The sequence below is a fragment of the Trichosurus vulpecula genome, chromosome 5 (assembly GCF_011100635.1).
Source record: "Trichosurus vulpecula isolate mTriVul1 chromosome 5, mTriVul1.pri, whole genome shotgun sequence".
Classification (NCBI taxonomy): domain Eukaryota; kingdom Metazoa; phylum Chordata; class Mammalia; order Diprotodontia; family Phalangeridae; genus Trichosurus; species Trichosurus vulpecula.
In genome coordinates, this window is record NC_050577.1 from 30,508,314 (window position 1) to 30,526,380 (window position 18,067).

The 18,067-nt window shown below is 42.6% G+C and overlaps 1 protein-coding gene across 1 annotated transcript in view; it reads left to right on the forward strand.

Annotated features, from left to right (window-relative positions):
- The first annotated feature begins 11,064 nt into the window (after window positions 1-11,064).
- THRB (thyroid hormone receptor beta) overlaps window positions 11,065-18,067 on the forward strand; it is a 432,256-nt gene continuing 425,253 nt past the window's right edge. Inside the window, exon 1 of the mRNA XM_036759243.1 lies at window positions 11,065-11,131. The gene's annotated coding sequence lies outside the window, so the exon portion shown is untranslated. The remainder of the gene's footprint in view (window positions 11,132-18,067) is intronic.

The following is an 18,067-nucleotide window of genomic DNA, read 5'->3' on the forward strand; positions in this document are numbered from 1 at the left end:
TGAAGAGCCAGTGGTTTTTATTTTAGCTTATTTTTTTAAGCTTTTTTTAAAATTTATTTAACATATTTAGTTTTCAGCATTGATTTTCACAAGAGTTTGGATTACATATTTTCTCCCCATTTCTACCCTCCCCCCCACTCCAAGATGGCATATATTCTGGTTGCCCTGTTCCCCAGTCAGCGCTTCCCTCTGTCACCCCACTCCCCTCGCATCCCCTTTTCCCTTCCTTTCTTGTAGGGCAAGATAAATTTTTATGCCCCATTGCCTGTGTATCTTATTTTCTTGTTGCATGCAAAAACATTTTTGTTTGTTTTTGAACATCTGTTTTTAAAACTTTGAGTTCCAAATTCTCTCCCCTCTTCCCTTCCCACCCACCCTCCCTAAGAAGTCAAGCAATTCAACATAGGCCACATGTGTATCATTATGTATAACCCTTCCACAATACTCATGTTGTGAAAGACTAACTATTTTTTGCTCCTTCCCAACCCATCTCGCTTTATTGAATTTTCTCCCTTGACCCTGTCCCTTTTCGAAAGTGTTTGTTTTTGACTACCTCCACCCCCATCTGCCCTCCCCTCCATCATCCCTCCCCATTTTTTTTATCTTCTTCTCTCTTCTTTCCTGTGGGGTAAGATTCCCAATTGGGTATGTATGGTATTCCCTCCTTAGGCCAAATCTGATGAGAGCAATGTTCACTCATTCCCCCCTCATCCGCCCTCTCCCCTCCTCCCACAGAACTGCTTCCTCTTGCCACATGGGAGATAATCCATCCCATTCTATCTCTCCTTATCTCCCTCTCTCAGTATGTTCCTCTCTCATCCCTTAATTTGATTTTATTTCTTTTAGATATCTTCCCTTCATCTTCAACTCACCCTGTGTCTACTCTCTCCCTCTCTCCCTCCCTCTCTCTCTCTCTCTCTCTCTCTCTCTCTCTCTCTCTCTCTCTCTCTCTCTCTCTCTCTCTCTCTCTCACTCCCTATATATATATATATATATATATATATATACACATACATACACACATAGATATATACATACATACACATTCACCCATATATATACATTAACATATATGTATGCATATTCCCTTCAGCTACCCTAATACTGAGGTCTCATGAATCATACACATCATCTTTCCATGTAGGAATGTCAACAAAACAGTTCACCTTTAGTAAGTCCCTTGCAATTTCTTTTTCTTGTTCTTTTTCTTGATTACCTTTTCATGCTTCTCTTGATTCTTGTGTTTGAAAGTCAAATTTTCTATTCAGTTCTGGTCTTTTCACTGAGAAAGCTTGGAAGTCCTCTATTTTATTGAAAATCCATATTTTGCCTTGGAGCATGATACTCAGTTTTGCTGGGTAGGTGATTCTTGGTTTTAATCCTAGCTCCATTGACCTCCGGAATATCATATTCCAAGCCCTTCGATCTCTTAATGTAGAAGCTGCCAGATCTTGGGTTATTCTGATTGGGTTTCCACAATACTCAAATTGTTTCTTTCTGGCTGCTTGCAATATTTTCTCCTTGATCAGGGAGCTCTGGAATTTGGCAACAATATTCCTAGGAGATTTCTTTTTGGGATCTATTTGAGGAGGCGATTGATGGATTCTTTCAATTTCTATTTTGCTCTAGAATATCAAGGCAGTTCTCCTTGATAATTTCTTGAAAGATGATATCTAGGCTCTTTTTTTGATCATGGCTTTCAGGTAGTCCAATAATTTTTAAATTATCTCTCCTGGATCTATTTTCCAGGTCAGTGGTTTTTCCAATGAGATATTTCACATTATCTTCCATTTTTTCATTCCTTTGGTTCTGTTTTATATCTTGATTTCTCATAAAATCACTAGCTTCCACTTGCTCCAATCTAATTTTTAAGGTGGTTTTTCTTCAGTGGTCTTTTGGACCTCCTTTTCCATTTGGCTAATTCTGCCTTTCAAGGCATTCTTCTCCTCATTGGCTTTTTGGAGCTCTTTGGCCATTTGAGTTAGTCTGTTTTTTAAGGTGTTGTTTTCTTCAGTGTATTTTTCGGTACTTTTTGGGTCTCCTTTAGCAAGTCATTGACTTGTTTTTCATGGTTTTCTCGCATCCTTCTCATTTCTCTTCCCAATTTTTCCTCTACTTCTCTAACTTGCTTTTCCAAATCCTTTTTGAGCTCTTCCATGGCCTGGGACCAGTTCATGTTTTTCTTGGAGGCTGTTGGTGTAGGCTCTTTCACTTTATTGACTTCTTTAGGCTGTATGTTTTGGTCTTCTTTGTCAGCAAAGAAAGAATGCAAAGTCTGAGACTAAATCTCGGTGCGTTTTCGCTGCCTGGCCATATTCCCAGCCAGCTAACTTGACCTTTGAGTTTTTCAGCGGGGTATGACTGCTTGTAGACTAGAGAGTTCTATGTTCCATGTTTGGGGGGGAGGTGCCAGCTCTGCCACACCAGCACTGCTCCTTACCCAACCCCCAACCCAGACTGGGTTTAGATCTTCAGCAGGCCGTGCACTCCTGCTCTGATCCGCCACTTAATTCCTCCCACCAGGTGGGCCTGGAGCCGGAAGTAACAACAGCTGTAGCTGCCCCACCTCCGCTGCCCCCGGGGCTGGAAGCCTAACCATGAACTCTTTCTACTCCAGCAGCTTTTCCCACTAACCTTCTCTGCAGTCTTTGGTGTTTGTGGGTTAAGAAGTCTGGTAACTGCCGCAGCTCACTGATTCAGGGCGCTAGGGCCCCCTCCGCCCGGCTTCTGGTCTGGATGGTCCACGCCACCCACGCTGGGTTCTGCTCCACTCCGTTCACAGCTCCCAGCTCCCAGCTCCCAGCTCCGTGTGGGATAGACCTCACCCAGAGACCATCCAGACTGTCCTGGGCGGGAGCCCTGCTTCCCTCTGCTGTTTTGTGGGCTCTGCCGCTCTAGAATTGGTTCAGAGCCATTTTTATAGGTTTTTGGAGGGACTCCGTAGGAAGCTCATACTAGTTCCTGCTTACCAGCTGCCATCTTGGCTCCGCCCCCCTATTTTAGCTTATTTTAACTCACGTAAGAGGTGCTCTAAATACTAACTTAAGATAAATAAAGGCTAGGATATGGGGAAATCAAGGCAAAGGCTACCACCAGGTCTTAGTCACTAAGGAGAAATCATCAGGCCTGAGGTACCACGTCTTCAGTCCAGAGTAGGAGAAAAGGGGTGGGGGTGAGGTGTCACTAATAGTTTTGCAATGGCAAGCTGCCCTTGGGAATAACCCAGGTTACCTAGAGTGTTTTATCTCAAGGTAGTTCCACATAGGAATTTACTGGCAACTCAAGACTTTATAGGGAGGGGGCAGGGTCTCCATCCCACATATCAGACTGTTTTCCAAAGCATGTCGTCAAAGACAAAGACCAGAAGGTCACCACTTATCCAGAGTGGAAGTCTTCAGCCTGGAAGAAGTGTGAAAGATTCTAAATACAAAGGGTCCAAGACAAGGGATAGTGTGGGTGTGAGAAGAGGAAAAAGTGGTATGTCTAGACCAGAGGTACCCTATTATAAATGGGCCTAATAGATGTCAAAGATATCCAAAAAAGAACAGTTGAGTTTTTTGAGCTATCAACCTGCTAAAATATATACTGTTCGGGTCAACCACTTTCCATTTTGTCCTCAAGAAAATCATGTGAAACTAGCAAAATATTTTGCTGGAACAAAACAAAAAACCACAAATAAAATTCTCTGTCTACTAGAAAGAAGCAAACATTTTGTTACATTAGTAAGACTAGAGATAGGTACAAATTTTTCAAGCATTCAAAATGAGTCACAAAAATGTGATCCAGTGATGCCCTTACTAAGCCTTTACCCTAAAAATGTCATTAAAAAGCATATTTAAATAGGTCATGGTGGAATTCTTAATTTCAGGCTATACCTTCTCATTTTTACTCTTTCTTCTAATTTGGTGTTGACTTTATCTTTGCTTTAGACATCAATTGTCTAACTATACATAGACATATAGTTCAGAAATGATCACCACATGGAGAACCAGCTTTTTTTCTGTTGATCAATATGTAGTCAGTTTTATTTTTTATGATGTTTTTGGTGCTTACCCTGTCCAGCATCTCTCAACTTTCTTCTTGAAGACAGTATTCTAGCATACACATGTGAAGATTCCATACAGTATATAAGCTTTTGACTTCTTTGGTTTTTTATTCTTGAGACATGTTTTCTCTTTTTATTTTTAATATATAACCTTATTTATTTTTAGCTATCAACATTCACTTCCATAAGATTTTGAGTTTTAAATTTTCTCCCCCTTGTTCTCCTCTACCCTCCCCAAAATGGCACGCAATCTGACATAGGTTCTACTTGTATATTCAGATTAAACATATTTTCCAATTAGTCAGGATGTAAAGAATTAGACCTAATGGGAGGAACCAGGAGAAAAAAGAAAAAAACAAAACTACAAAAGAAAAAGAGAGCAAACAGTATGCTTCCATCTGCATTCAGATTCCAAAGTTCTTTCTCTGGATGTGGAAAGCATTTTCCATTGTGAGTCTTTTGAAGTTGTCTTAGATCCTTGCATTGCTATCAAGGTCAGTCATCACACAATGTAGCTGTTACTGTGCACAATGTTCTTCTGGTTCTGCTCATTTCACTCTGCATCAGTTCTTCCTAGGTTTTTCTGAAGTCCACCTGCTCATCACTTCTTATAGCACAGTAGTATTCCATTACATTCATATACCACAACTTGTCCAGCCATTCTCCAATTGATGGACATCCCTGTTTCAATGATCTGGCTAGCAGCTGTTGTAGGGGTGAAAGACCAACACAAGCCAAACAACAAGCACGCTACCAGCACGCTGCAAAAGCCCAGGTTCTTTTGATCTGATTTCTAAGGAAAGTAACATTAAGGGGTTGACAATTTACTTTAATTCAGCATGCAAATACCATTCACTTAGTTCAGGGGAAAAAGCCAGCACCCTGAACTTCAGAGCAAATACAAACAAATTACAAACATTGACAGACAGACCAAATACAATTCATAGTTACCAACATCTAGGTTCAGCCCGGAAGCTCACAACAAGGGCTGGCCCAGAGTCATGCACGCCACCATGGCTGTGGGTAAGAGCTCTGAAAAGAGAAAGCCAACCCCTGGTTTTATATCTTTTTCAGGGTCAAGGGTGAGTCACACATGCGACTCACCCACATGACCTGGAATCGTCACAAAGAGGCAACTTAAACCCACATGGTCTAAAAGCTTCTGATGTCCCAAACATGTCACTCAAACTCATGTATAAACTAGGCCCTCCCCTGAGGCAAGGAGGTCATCAAGGACTCCCAAATCTAATCAAGGAAACAAAGACCAAACTCTGAAGGGCACTTGGTTGAACTGAGTGCTAAGAGCTCATTTTGTTTACCAACACAATCCCCTCAATTTCCAATTCTTTGCCACCACAAAAAAAAGCTGCTATAAATATTTTTGTACATGGGTCCTTGTGGACCTTGTGGGTCCTTTTCCCATTTTTATGATCTCTTTGGGATACAGACCTAGAAGTGATATTGCTGGATCAAAGGGTATGCACAGTTTTATAGCCTCTTGGGCATAGTTCTGAATTGTTCTCTAGAATGGTTGGATCAGTTCACAACTCCACCAACAATGCATTAGTGTTCTAATTTTACCACATCTTCTCCAGTATTTATCATTTTCCTATTTTGTCATGTTAGCCAATCTGATATGTGTGATGTGGTACCTTGGAGTCATTTCTATTTGCATTTCTCTAATCAATAGTGATTTGGAGCATTTTTACATGACTATAGGTAGCTTTAATTTCTTCCTCTGAAAACTGCCTGTTCATGTCCTTTGCTTATTTATCAATTTGGGGATGACTTGTATTCTTATAAATTCAACTCAGTTCTCTATACATTTTAGAAATGAAGCCTTTATCAGAGACACTGGCTATAAAAATTATTTCCCAGCTTTCTGCTTCCCTTCTAATTTTGGTTGCATTGGCTTTGTTTGTGCAAAACTTTTCAATTTGATGTAATCAAAAAATCATCCATTTTATATTTCATAGTGTATTCAGACATATTTTCTAAAACATTTTTCATTCTCCTTCTCTATGACCACTACTGCAAAGAAGTCATCCAATATTAAAAAAGATGTTGGTTTAGTTTGAAAGATCACATTGAGTTCTTCATAGAACTTTTCAACCTCTGCAACAGAAGTAGTTACATAAATATCAGTTCTCATCATGGTTGTCTTTTTTGCAAATAATCATAATAAATAATGTGAAATGTTCTGTGAAATGACGTTTCTTCTTGCCTTTTGCTGCATGATAAAACCCAATTTCTTCAGTAGCCTTTACAAGGAGCACCTGTGAGCCATCCCTCCACTTGACAGCTACATCCTTTTCCTTCTTGGTTTCATTAGTAGTGAAAATTTCGTGACTGATATGATTCATTTCTCTAGTCATATATCATTTGGTTAGACAAGGGATAAATACATATCTACATTCACAGTACCAACAGTTAAATTAATATTTATAGATGGCCAAGAACTGTGATTTGTATATGTTCTCCAGTGTAATTATCTTTGCTAAGGCATGTTTAATTTGATTGTAGTTTTTTCCCGTTTGATAAAGATGTAAATTGTTCAACTTTTGATAGTTAGGACGGAAATTTATGTCGCATTTGGTTGACTATTGATTCAGTGGTGTTTTTTTGTGAATGTTGAGCTTGAGGTGATCATAGCAAACAAACAAATAAATAAATGCATTGTTGTTATTTAAGTATATGATATCCATGACATAACCTTCACTGTTCTATCAGTCTACTAACTACAGCAGACACTAAAAATGACCTGTCCTTCACCACTAGCTCTTAGGGACAACCACTTTCAAAATGTTAACAAACCATCCCTTTAATAATACATTCGAGCATTTTTCCAGGAATCAAAGTGAAGCTCATCAAACTACAATCAAAAGAGCCCACCCAATTCCCTTTATGGAAAAGCAGGATATTGCTCCACCTTCGGCCCTGGAGCACTTCTGTTCTCTGTTCAAAGATCACTGACAGTTTAACAATCATATCAGTCACCCTTTTCAGCACCCTGACACGTGGTTCACCCTGGCCTGGTGGCTCGAACTCAATGGGGGTGACTCCTGCCCATCTTTCCTTCTTCTCATCAGTCTCGGGTTTCAATGTTCTCTTAACTGGTTTTGTTTTTACCTACCCAAATCAGATCATTCCCCTTGGAAGAGGAAGCAGAAGCAAAATGATAGTAAAGTAAAGCCTGCTTTCTCTCTGCCATCCAGTGTCATTGTCCCATCTATACTGAGCACCAGGCCAGTCCTTCCTTCTTTGGATCCTTCTTTTGTCTCCCCAAATTCTTGTGATTCTTGGCTGTTTTACTCCACCCATAGTTTATGCTGGCCTTTAGTTCCCTCACACTCTTCTTGTGGGATCTTTTATGTTTAACCTTAGTTACTTTTCCCTGTTTCCTTCTTTTGTATACATTATTTTAAAATCTTTGGCTATATGTCTCTATAGACAGTTTCCTCTTCAATTCTTCATCATTTCTGTTTTTGTTATCAACATTTTTTTTTAAAGACAGAGTCTTCACTTGCAGGCTGGACATATTGGAGCTACTCACAGGCCAAGACCCACTCTGATGTCCACTGGAACTTTGGACAGCTCCATTTCTAACCTGGGCTGATTTGATCTGTTTTAGACAGCTTTGTAGCCCTCAAGCCCCAGGGGCTTACTATATTGGAGCTGGACATAATGGGGATCAGCTTAAACCAGTTTAACTCAGAACTCCTGACCTCAAGAGATCCAGCATCCTTAGCTTCTCTGGTAGCTGGGATTCTAGGCATGCATCACCACCCTTGGCCAACATTTCATTCTTGAGCTATCCATCCTTTTTGTACTGACTGCCCTGGTAGAATTTTAGGCCATGGGAATCTACCTAACTGAACTCTTTGGAATCTTCTCTTCCCAAACTTAGGGAAAATGTCAGACTATGCCTAGCTTTCCCTCCACTTATGTACCATTACCTCTAAAATGCAATGGTCATTTTTTTCTGAAGTGATTCAATACTATTTTCACAACTGGTTACTTCTAATTAGTCAAAATTTGGTCCAGAATAGTGCTTCCTCTTTACTTCCTTCATCATTTGAAGAATTAAATGATAATTTATCCAGAACTATCATCTGCTTCGTTTTTGGCAGAGAGAATGCTGCAGAAGATGTTTTCCAAGCCTATCTTGGAGTCTTCATCACCATCAAGCCTCCATGAACTTTGTCCAGCACCCCTCCTTCTGGCCAAGTGGGCTGTAATATACTCACATCACAATGTTCCTATTGTTTCTTTCACCATATTTTTCTCCAGTTTCTAGATTTCCCCTCATGAGCATATGTTCTTCGTGTCCGATTACTCCTCATTCTCCCTTTTATACTGTCTTAAATGACACTAAGACTTTTGGGACACTTCATATAATCTGGTGGGGGTTTTTTTGAGTAAAATATACTCTTCTACAACCACAATCCAGGTGTGAGTCACACCTCACCATGTCTAAGTGTTCTCTACAAGGTTGCCTTTCCTCCTTTGGTTTAAAACGTGCACTTTACATGCTTATTGCCCAGAATAAACACATTTGTTTGAAGATGTATGAGTCCACAGGATTCCTGGGGTCTCTTTTCTTGGATAGTGCTTCCCAAGAATGAGTAGCTGTCTCCAACAGTTAAATCTTCCTATGTGGTACCATCTGTTATCTACAGTAACTGGGTTTGTGGATGAGAAAAAACCTCCACCACATATAACTTCCCATACTTATGTATAACAGTTTTAGTGGGATTCAGGGCAATACTAAGTATGCTGGGTCTCCAGTTAAAGGATCAGATTTGAATCCTGGCCCTTTCTTTGTGACCCCATGCCAAACACTTTACTTCTCTAAAGCTGTTTCCTCATCTGCAAAATGAGGAAGTTGGACTTTCAGCACTTCTTAAACTCTGGGTCATGACCCCATATGGGGTCACCAAAAATTTGGCAAAAGTAAAAGGTTTCTGAACACACAAGACCAAAAATTAATTAAAAATTAAATGCATAATGAATCCGAGTCGCATCTCATGGCTCTTGCCCATATTGCATCCCACAACGTCACTGCAGCCTTGGTTCTGAACACAAAGCATGCACACTTTGCCACCCCACACAACACCAACAAACAATGCTGAAACCGAAAAGGGGTCCAGAGTGGAAAAAGTTTAAGAAGCCCTGGACTAGATGACTTAAACCCCAAATGGGGTCATCGAGAGTTGGACACGACTGAAAAATGACTGAACCAGAAGGTCCCTGTTAGCTCTAAATCTATGTTCCCTGGCTCTTATGTGCTCTTATATGCTGTTTAGCTTCTCTATAAACTCTTGGGCAGCTAGATGGCACAGTGGATAGAGTGCCAGACCGGAGTTAGGAAGATCATCTTCCTGAGTGCAAATCTGGCTTCAGGTGCTTACTAGCTGTGTGACCCTGGGAAAGTTGCTTAACCCTCTTTGCCTCAGTTTCCTCATCTGTAAAATGAGCTGGAGAAGGAAATGGCAAACTACTCCAGTATCTTTGCCAAGAAATGGGGTCACAAATGGGGTCACAAAGAGTAGGACACGATTGAACAACAATAGACTCTCTTGGGAAATCTCCAGCTCCTCCAGAGCTTCATAATCCCCTTTTAGGGGTGGGGAAAAATATACTAGCGAGAAGTGAAACTTTGGAGAGTACAATCAAGGGTGGCCAAAGTGTGGGAGCCCAATATTGATTCATAGTTATGCAAATGTAGTCGTGGCAAGGGTAAATGAGAAGAAGCAAACATCCCTCTTTAAGAACTGAGTACTGAGAAAAGGAAATGTTCTCCATATACATGCAAGAGCCTTCAGGCACACACACGGAGGCTGGCTGCCTATGATTTGAAAGTCCGGAATGGGAACTTGTTGCTGGTCAAATGACCCTCTTGCCTCTCCTACCATCCTATGCCTCCTTCTGGGGACAGTGGTCCTCTTATTGTCAAGGATTGCTTCTCACTCCTCTCCCATCCCTATAATGTCTCCCATGTTCTTGTTTTTCATTCTCTTGTTTAACTTTTCTCTCTTCCATTCTCTATTCTCTTTCGTTTTATTCTCTTTCACACTTTCCTTTTTCTCTCTGGAGTTCATTCTTTTCCCCCCTCGTATTGTCTTCCATTCTCTCATGTTCTCTCTGTCATTTTCTCTCCCATAGTCTCACTTTCTTTCATTTTTTTCTCATTCTCTTCCATTCTCACAGCTAACCATTTCTTTTCTTTCCCGTTCTCTCTCCCATCTTCCCTCGCTTTCTCTCATTCTTTTTTATCCTTCTTTACAATTTTCTCTTCCATTCTCCCTTACTCATTGTCTCGTCTATTCTCACAGCCCTTCATTCTCTTTCTCTCACTTTCATTCTCTCTCATTCTTTCTGTCAGTCTTTTCCATTTCTTCTTTCATTCTCGCTTGTTCTCTCTCATTCCAGTTCGCACGCTCATTCTCTTCTCCACTCTCCTACATTCCCTCACTTTCAGCAACTCACTCTGCACCTCTACCACTTGGCCCCCATCCCCCTTGGTACTTGGCATCCCCTACTCCCCTTCCCCAACCCCTTTGTTGTTCTGTAACCCCTTCCCCTTCCTATCCCCCCTCCCTCTCCCCTCTCTTGTCCTTCTCTCCCTTCCCTTCTCATCTCTCCCCCTTCCCCCTTCTCTCTCTCCCTCTCCTCCTTTCTCTCTCTCCTTTTCCCTCTCTCCCTTTTTTCTCTTCCCTTTCTCCTCCCCTCTCCCTTCCCATCTTTCTCCCCTTCACCTCTCTCTCCTCTCTCCCCTCTTATCCCTCCCCAGGGCCTGTTGAAGTTCCCAGGCTGGGCAGGGCTGGCTCTCTTTCTCTCTCAAGTTACTCTCTGGCCGGCCGTCGGATGGTCTGTCCCTCGCCGCTCTAGCAGCGCCTCCTGCGCTCGGGCCGGACAGCCCCTCTCTCCTCCCCCCCCTCCCCGCCCGCTGCTCCCCCGCCCTCCCTCCGGCCCTCCCTCGCTCTGGCAGGCCGGCCGGCCCGGGTCATTCCAGGACAAGAAGCTGCTCGGGAGGAAGCCCAGCCTCGGGCGTCTCCAGCTCCCGGGCTCCCTCCAGCTGGTCAGGTGAGAGAGCGCCGGGACCCGGCCCGGCGGCCCCCCTCTTTGGAGCCCCGGGCCCGGCCGCAGCCCGCCCGACTCCTGCTGGGCTGTCTCTACCCTCGGGGGCTAGGAAAAGTAAATCCAGCGGGGTCCGAGCCTGGCGATCTGGAGGAGGGACGCTGCGAGGGGAGGGCGGGGAGAGGAGCCGCCGGGGGACGGGGCGGAGGGGCCGGACTCCGAGCGGACGTCGCTGCGGGTGACTTGCGAGACTGGCCGAACGGGCCCAGCTGGGGACCGGGCGGAGCGAAGGGCAGGGAGGGGTAAGGGTCAGCGCGGGGTGGGGGTGGGGGGCAGACGGGATCAAGAGCCTCTAGAGCTGGAGGCGACCGTCCTCTTTCGAATCCGCGAGCTACTGGGGAGGGGAGCAATCGCGGAACCCGGTTTTACCGGGGGATTCCCCTAGTGAAGTTTTCCAGCTAGAGATGGTTAGGTCGGCGCGCTTGGGGCGCTTCCTACGCTCTGGGGAAGCAGGGGGCAGGCGGGCGGGCGGGCAGGGACCGAGCCAGGTCTGCGGCGGAGCCAAAGGAGGCTCAACCCCAGCACCCGCTGCCCCAAAGAGCCCCCAACTAGGGCAGCCCCGAAGGGGCGTTTCATGTGGAGAGGGGGAGGGGAGACTAGGCTTGGGAGGTTGGATATGTATTTTCTTTTCTTTCTTCCTTTCTTTCCTTCCTTTCTTTCCTTCCTTCCTTTCTCCCCATCTTTTTCTTAATTTTTTCCTTCTTTTTACTTCCTTCCTTCCTTCCTTCCTTTCTTCCTTTCTTCCTTCCTTCCTTATTCTCCTCCCTGAGCAACTTAAGAGGAAGCATTTAATTCTCTTTGCCTCTACTTTCCCCGCCGCTCATCTTGCCCGGCCTTCCTCTTCCTCTCTGCCTCAAGTTTCGGACTCTATCTTCACCTTAATCCCTTAATAGGGAGCCTCGAGTTAGGCTGCCAGCTTCTGAGCTCTAGTGTCTGTCGGTCGCTAGACTTCTGCCTTCTTTCTCCCTCCCTTCCTCTCTCCCTCTGGCTTTCCTGCCTCTCAGTTTACCATTTTCTTGCCTGCCCTCTACCCAGACTTCTAAATTGGGGTTGTTTGTATTTTAAACAGCCTTAAGGTTAAGAGGACAACTACACCCTTAGTTAAGAAGTGTTGCTGTGAGGGAGGGGGGAACCCCCCTGGGAAATCCCCTCTTTCTTTGCTATTTCCCTGACCCTGAACTCTTGGTGACTTCCCAGCCAGGGAGTTTCCGAACACTATCAGATAATTATTAGTTATTAAGCATCTCTCTGAGGTGTCATAGTCTGCCAAGTGCTGGGCCACTTAAGGGGTTTTTTAAAAAACAGCTTTATGCTTTCCAGTCCCCAGGAGAGGTGCTTTGGTGTTGCTGGTCCCATCTTAGAAGCCAGGAACTTAAGGCGTAAGGACAACAGGAACTTTTCCAAGGTCAAAGTTCTTGAAGGAACAAAGACAGGACCAGGCAAGGTGGTGATATTTGGCTTCTCCATTTGGTTTAATCTCATTTCCACCATGAGTGTTTGTCATTCCATGGTAACAGGTGTCTAGGTCCTTTCAGGGCAGCTGCTTAGGCTAGCAGAACTTTTCTTGACCTGTTCCCTCTTCCCACAACTTCCCAATAAAATTCAGTCATGTGCCATCTCATCAGGGCGCTGCATCAGATTTCTAAGTGTGCCCCAGCTTGTGGTGCTAGAATGTAATTACTGGTGGGTAATCTATGTTCATTTCTCAGGGGCTTTATGGAAAGATGTGCTTGCCTTAATCCAAAGGACTGACTAATTGGGGGAGAACATTGGGTATTTTGTTTGATGTCTTGGAGTATGGCAATCTCCTAGGATCATACATAGATTTAGAGCTAGAAAGGACATCAGAGGTATTTTAGTTCTACCCTGTACTTTACATGGGAGAAAACCTAAACCTAGGGGGGCTAATCAGTTTGCTCAAGATCACCTAGGACAGTAGAGCAAACTCCTTCACTTCATGTGTCATGGACTCTTTTGGAAGTCTGGTGAAGTCTATGGAACCCTTCTCAAAACACTTTTTAAATACACGAAATAAAACACATGGGGTTACAACAGAAATAATTTATATTGAAATACAGTTATCAAAATCTTAACAAACAAAAAACCAAGTTCATGCGCCCCAGGTTAAAAACCCTCTAGTTGGAGGAGAATAGGAACTTTGACTCTAGATTTAGCAATATGATTAAGTGTTTTAGAACAAATCATACCTTTCCCCTTCAGATTAGGCATATCTTCTGAAAGAAAACTGTGAAGAACTCAGACGATGAATGTCCGTGGGGGCCTGGGCTAGACAAAATATTGAATGAAGCAGGTAACATTTGTCTCTAGCTTCACCCGATTTTTCCTAATTCTTCACCTTTCAGAAGTATGGCAAAACCTTCTGATGTGGTCATTCTTTTAAAAAGCATCTAGTAAATGTCTACTATTGATTCCAGGCTCTGGGGATATAAAGATATAATGAAAATGAGTCAACCCCTCAAGGAGCTTACATTCTGCTGGGGCATGTACATTGAGTTTAAGATAATTGGAGCCAGAAGAGAACAATTAATGAACAGCTAAGGTGATTGAGAACAGCTCCCCTTAGAAGGTAGCAACTGTGTTGAGACTTCAAAGAAGCCAAGGATTTAAAAAGGTGGCAGTCAGGAGAGAGAGCATTGAGATATGGAGGACAGAAAGCTTGGGCAAAGTATGGTGGTGAGAGAGAGAACGTTGCATTCAGGCCATTTCAAATAGGCCTTTCTGTTTGCAACATAGAATGTGTGGAGGGGGAAAATGTGAAATAAGTCTGCAAAGGTCTCCATCGAGAAGGTTCTGATCAATTCTTTTGTGTCAACAGGGCTTCTTAGTAAGATATTTCTTCTAGAGGTATTTTCATTTTAAAAACACAAAGCTTGCAGTCACTAAAATTGTGGGTTTAGAGGCCTGTACAAAGGCCAGAGAAGGACCAAGCTTCTACATGACTCAGGAGTAAGGCTGACCTAGATTTTGATTAGCTCACTCAGCTTGACTGTCATTCTATTAAAGTAACATAATAATAAATATATTATGACACTGAATGCTCACTGACCTACCAGGATCCACCACTGTGCCTGCAGGTCTTTCTAATACTCTATTTTTTTTAAATGGCATTGAGGAATAGAAGATTTGGCATCTAAAAGTTCATTAAGGAAATTAATCACATGGCACTTTGCACTTCACAAGCTGTTTGTGGATTGTGACTTTAATTACACTTTGATCTTACTCCTCCCAAAGCTCTGTCAAGGAAGTCAATGCAGCTGTTTGAATGATGAAAAAATTTGGGCATAGAGAGTGATAGCTCATCCTTGAGGAGCAGAGGAGAGCAGGGACCTTGGATTTCTAGTTAATTTCTCCAAGTCAGCTGATAATTAGTTAATCAGCAAACATCTATTAACCACCTACTTTGTGCCAGGCATTGTGCTAGCCAATAGGAATCCTCAGATCATCCATTTAGAGCTGTCAGGGACATTAGAAATCACAAAATCCAACCGTCTTGTTTTATATATTTAGAACCTGAGGGACAGAGAGCTGAAGGTACTTGCCCAAGGTCACCCAGATAGCAAGTTTTGGTGGCAAAATTTGAACCCAGGATTATCTTAATTCTAAGTCCAGTGCCATAATCACTATGCCAGATTGCTTCTCAGTCAAAAATCTAACAGTCCCTGCTCTCAAGGGGCTTACAGGCTACCTGACTAAACTTGGTTTTTTGTTTGCTTATTGGATTTCCCTTCCCTCCTCATTTAGGTTCAGGGTGAGGAAAATGCATTCTCAGATGATTGTTTCTGTTACAGGATTGAGAAACCGCATCCACAACCTTACTGATATTTCCCCCTTGTTCAGACAGGGTTTTGTTTCTGTTGAATGTACATCAAAAAAGTCTACAATTATTAAATACCTATTCTGTGTATTTCTAAATGCTCTGGCACTTTCTGGCATCCTTGACCTCTCTGACATGGGTACTTCTTCCTTTGGCACAGATCATAGCTTAGCCATGCCTTTTCATCCTGAGAAATTCTTGCCTGTGTCTTTCCGTAAATCTCGAATAGAGGACCAGCCCATGGGAGGCTTGAAATCCATAGGTACCAATGTGGCACAGTGTCTTTGATAGCCAGTGATGACTGTACTATCACCTAGCCTGGATTGACAACTTTTCTACAAAAATAGCAATAGAAACATCATCAAATGCTTTGCTAAAAATCTAGGTTACCTCTGTCTATGAACTTCCCCAAGCTACCTGTTTAGTAACCCTACCAAAAAAAAAGAGATGAGGTTAGTTTGGTGTGATTGCTGCTTCCCTTTCTAAATGTTTACTGACCATCTCTTTAATAATCTGTCCTAGGATATTGCCAGGAATCGAAGGCAAACTCACTGACCTGTAGTTTGCCGTCTCCATACTCTTCCCTTTTTTGAAAATCAGGACAGCATTTCCCCTTCTCCAGTCCCATGCTGCCTCTTCCTTTCTCCTCTGCCTTTCAGAGAACACTAGAGGCATATCTGCTACTTCATACAGAATTTAGTACCTCTGGGCCTCACGACTTGAACTCATCAAGGGAATCAAGGTTCTCACGTAGGACCTATCTAATCAGTTGAGTATATTTGCAAATTAAACATTCAGTAGGATAGCCCACGATATTTGTTATGGAAAACAAATTATCAGACCTGGAGAAATTCTTTTCAAGCAACAAAAATTGGACTCACTGAGCCTACATCTCCCAGTGCCATTCTCCACTCATCCTAGCTATCCTTCCTTCTTTATGTCCCTTGGGCCAGTCAGTTATTCTTTCAGCAAATACTGAACATCTCCTGCGTGCCTATCACTCTACAATATGCCATGTTTAATACTACTACTGGGCTGCTGGTGGTGCCATAGTGCGTAGAGCTCCTGGCATAGAGTCAGAAAGACTGCTCTGCCTGAGTTCAAATCCAGCCTCGGGCACTTACTAGCTGTGTGACCCTGGGCAAGTCACGTAGCCTTATTGGCCTCAGTTTCCTCATCTATAAAATGAGCTGGAGAAGGCAATGGCAAACCACTCCAGTATCTCTGCCAAGAAAACCCCAAATGGGGTCACAAAGAGTTGGACATACCTAACAAACGACTAAACAACAAATGCTGCCACTGATAACGATAGCAAGCATTTACATGATATCTACTATGTGCCAGGCACTGTGCTAAATGCTTTACAAATATTATCTCATTTGATCCTCACAACAACTCTGGGAGGTAGGTGCTATGATAGTGCCCACTTAACTGTTGAGGAAACTGAGACAAAGGCTAAGTACTTGCCCAGGATCACCTAGCTAGTAAATGTCTGACTGCAGATTTGAACTCAGGTCTAGAACTCTATTCACTGTGCCACCTAAAAAAATGGGCATAGCCCTTGTTCTCTAGAGATTCATTCATAGTACAATGTGAATTATAGCCAGAGAGGAGTTTAGAGATTATCTAGTCCAACATTCTCATTGTACATATGAGGAAACCAAGGCCCAGAGAGTTGAACTAACCTCATGTAGTTAATAAATGACATGGCAGATGTCAGAATTTGAATCCAGGTTCATTGGCTCCAAAGTCTGTGTTCTTTTCTTGAGCAGACCTCACCTGAAAAAGCATATTTGGAGTCTATGCTGTCTCAGGCCTTTTCCATCTCTAACCTTTTTCGCATTCCCAATTTCCTGATGTTGAGGACTTCCATGGATTGGAGCAGTGAGGATAGGACTTAACGATTTTATCAGCATAGGGGACTCCCAGATGAGGAAACTCTCTCTACCAAAGTAGTTCAGCCCCTCCTTAGCATTCTAGAGTGTTAGGGAATTGCTTCAAGCACCTAGGGGTTAAGTGACCTTGCAGCCAGTAGACACAAGAGGGTCAGAGGTCTTCCTGGTCTTCCTGGTTCCAAGGCCAGCTGTCTAATATACAATGACTCCTTCATATATACAAGACCGAAAAATAAAATGTTAACTATGTTTGATAAAAAAGTGTCAATTTAATTTGCTGTAAATCTTTTTTACTCTGCTATGATTCTTTAATTTAATGTTGTCTTAAATGAATATCAATGGAGCTTTCTTTATGATTTTGTTTTTCAGTGAAACAAGGAATGTTTAGTAAAATAAAGTTGATTGAATTCAGCATGTATCAAATGTCTCCTGTGTGCCAAGGATCTGGATGTTAGGATCTAGGGTGGGGGAGAGGGATAAAAAGTTTAGAAAAGACATAGTCTCGGACCTCATAGACCTCACAATTTAGTAGCCAAAAATAGTTTCGAACTATTTGGGCCACCGTGGATATGATTAGATGATTAGAAAAGTAACAAGCAAAAGTAATATTTCCACTTTGAGGAATCATTAACAAGGACAAAAATTACCTTTCAATTATTAAAATATTTCAAATAAGGGATAAAAGTACCAAGCATAATGCATATCATCAGATCATCCTAAAGTTAGTCAGTTGATAAGTGTTTATTAAATGCCAACTATGTGCCAGGCACTTTGCTAAGTGTACGGGATACAAACAAAGGCAAAAGACAGTCCTTGTTCTCAAGGAACACAAGTTTTAATGGCAGAAACAACATGCAGACAACTATGTACAAAAAAACTATATATAGGATCAGTTGGAAAGAAATCAACCAAGAGAAGGCATCCCCTTTAAGGGACTCAAGAAAGGTTTTCTGTGAAAGATTGGATTTTAGCTGGGATTTGATAAAAGCCAGGGAAGCCAGTAGAAGATGAAGAAGGAGAGTATTCCAGGCATGGATGCCAGCTGGTAAAAGTCCCTAGACTCAGGAGATGGAGTGTCTTGTTCAAGGAGCTACAGGGAGGCCAGTGTCATAGCAACACAGAATATGGGGGAAGGGGGCCATGAGGTGGAAG